This window comes from Schistocerca serialis, unplaced genomic scaffold, assembly GCF_023864345.2.
Source record: "Schistocerca serialis cubense isolate TAMUIC-IGC-003099 unplaced genomic scaffold, iqSchSeri2.2 HiC_scaffold_1201, whole genome shotgun sequence".
Lineage (NCBI taxonomy): Eukaryota > Metazoa > Arthropoda > Insecta > Orthoptera > Acrididae > Schistocerca > Schistocerca serialis.
Window position 1 is genome coordinate 57,501 of NW_026047405.1, and position 2,500 is coordinate 60,000.

Here is a 2,500-nt window from a genome sequence, read left to right on the forward strand (position 1 = left end):
GGGCGCCGGCGCGCAGCTGCGCCGCCTGCCGCGTCCGTCGGCCGGCGCGCCTGCCACTGGCCGCCCCCACCAGCCGGCTGTAGCGCGTGCGCCCACGCACCGCGCTGCCAGCACGCCGGGCGGCCCCCCCTCACCGGCCGGGGACGGTCCCACCCAGCCACCGCCGCGTATCGCCTCACACCCAGATCCCCTTTCGCGTTCGTGGGCATGGTGGGTCCCCTTTCACGTTCGTGGGCATGGTGGGTATCCCTGAAACAACCGGTTAATAGCTCGACCGATCGTCGCCAACACTGATTCACCTCTAGCGAGAACAACCGCACCACAACGGGTTACCTGTTGTTCATTTGCGTAACGTCACCAGCAAACGTAGACGTCCATCGCCATTTGCAACGAGTATTGCATGCCTGTGTCAGGTGTCACAACACACTACGTCTGCCCACATAGACGCAACAACATGTGCACGCCTCGAGAACACGTGGAAGGTAGCCCCCGTACGTATGCGGTGTCCATTGCGCGAACGACTGTCAGCCGGCCTCTGCAGGATGTCGCAGATGTGGAACGCGGTGCAACATGCTATCACGGTGTGTGAGAAGAGACGACTACGTCCGAATACACGCTCCACTACATCAACAGACTGCTCATGCTGATCGCCATCCAGGGCGTCCGTTCCTCCCACACGTCTGAATGGCGTACCACACTGCAATCCAGCTCTTATAGGGAGACGACACGTAGCTGCGTGCACAATATTTGGACTGTATGGTCTGCCGTTGCTAGGCGCAGTCGTCGTACGGTCACACATGTGCCACGATGTATCATTCAGTACATACGGACCAATGTGCAGTACAGTTTGTGGGTTTTGCGTACATCGGCGGACAGGTGACAGGCCGTACCACAACGTAGGCTGAGTACGTCGGCATGCGAAGGGCATTGAACATGCAAACTTCTCAACGACCAGCTTGCGAAGGCAGGGGGGAAGGGGGGGGGGGCATGTACGTCCTGCTGCTATCCACATTACAGTGTATAGCAGGAGCATGTGGAAAGTCAGCAACACCTGCAAGGTGTTTAACATGACGCGATACACAGGGGACCGGGCAGTGCGAATAGCGAACTATATTGCGAGGGTTGCGGTTAGGCAACACTACACTAATTTAACGAGTTGCATAACAATTACAGAGCAGGTTCAGCGACAACGTGCGTCAGGTTAAGGCGCAATATAGGTTAGGTTGAGGCACAATATAGGTTAGGTTAAGGCACAACATGGGTTACGTTAAGGCACAAATTGGGTTACGTTAAGGCACAACATGGGTTACGTTAAGGCACAACATGGGTTACGTTAAGGCACAAATTAGGTTACGTTAAGGCACAAATTAGGTTACGTTAAGGCACAAATTAGGTTACGTTAAGGCACAAATTAGGTTACGTTAAGGCACAAATTAGGTTACGTTAAGGCACAAATTAGGTTACGTTAAGGCACAAATTAGGTTACGTTAAGGCACAAATTAGGTTACGTTAAGGCACAAATTAGGTTACGTTAAGGCACAAATTAGGTTACGTTAAGGCACAAATTAGGTTACGTTAAGGCACAAATTAGGTTACGTTAAGGCACAAATTAGGTTACGTTAAGGCACAAATTAGGTTACGTTAAGGCACAAATTAGGTTACGTTAAGGCACAAATTAGGTTACGTTAAGGCACAAATTAGGTTACGTTAAGGCACAAATTAGGTTACGTTAAGGCACAAATTAGGTTACGTTAAGGTACAATATGGGTTAGGTTAAGGTACAATATGGGTTAGGTTAAGGTACAATATGGGTTAGGTTAAGGTACAATATGGGTTAGGTTAAGGCACAACGTAGGTTAGGTTAAGGCACAACGTAGGTTAGGTTAAGGCACAACATAGGTTAGGTTAAGGCACAACATAGGTTAGGTTAAGGCACAACATAGGTTAGGTTAAGGCACAACATAGGTTAGGTTAAGGCACAACATAGGTTAGGTTAAGGCACAACATAGGTTAGGTTAAGGCACAACATAGGTTAGGTTAAGGCACAACATAGGTTAGGTTAAGGCACAACATAGGTTAGGTTAAGGCACAACATAGGTTAGGTTAAGGCACAACGTAGGTTAGGTTAAGGCACAACGTAGGTTAGGTTAAGGCACAACGTAGGTTAGGTTAAGGCACAACGTAGGTTAGGTTAAGGCACAACGTAGGTTAGGTTAAGGCACAACGTAGGTTAGGTTAAGGCACAACGTAGGTTAGGTTAAGGCACAACGTAGGTTAGGTTAAGGCACAACGTAGGTTAGGTTAAGGCACAACGTAGGTTAGGTTAAGGCACAACGTAGGTTAGGTTAAGGCACAACGTAGGTTAGGTTAAGGCACAACATAGGTTAGGTTAAGGCACAACATAGGTTAGGTTAAGGCACAACATAGGTTAGGTTAAGGCACAACATAGGTTAGGTTAAGGCACAACATAGGTTAGGTTAAGGCACAACATAGGTTAGGT

At 49.0% G+C, this 2,500-nt stretch overlaps 1 long non-coding RNA gene across 1 annotated transcript in view; it reads left to right on the plus strand.

Annotated features, from left to right (window-relative positions):
• LOC126435267 (uncharacterized) overlaps positions 1 to 2,500 on the plus strand; it is a 29,300-nt gene that overhangs the window by 1,650 nt on the left and 25,150 nt on the right. The gene's annotated exons all lie outside the window — the stretch shown is intronic.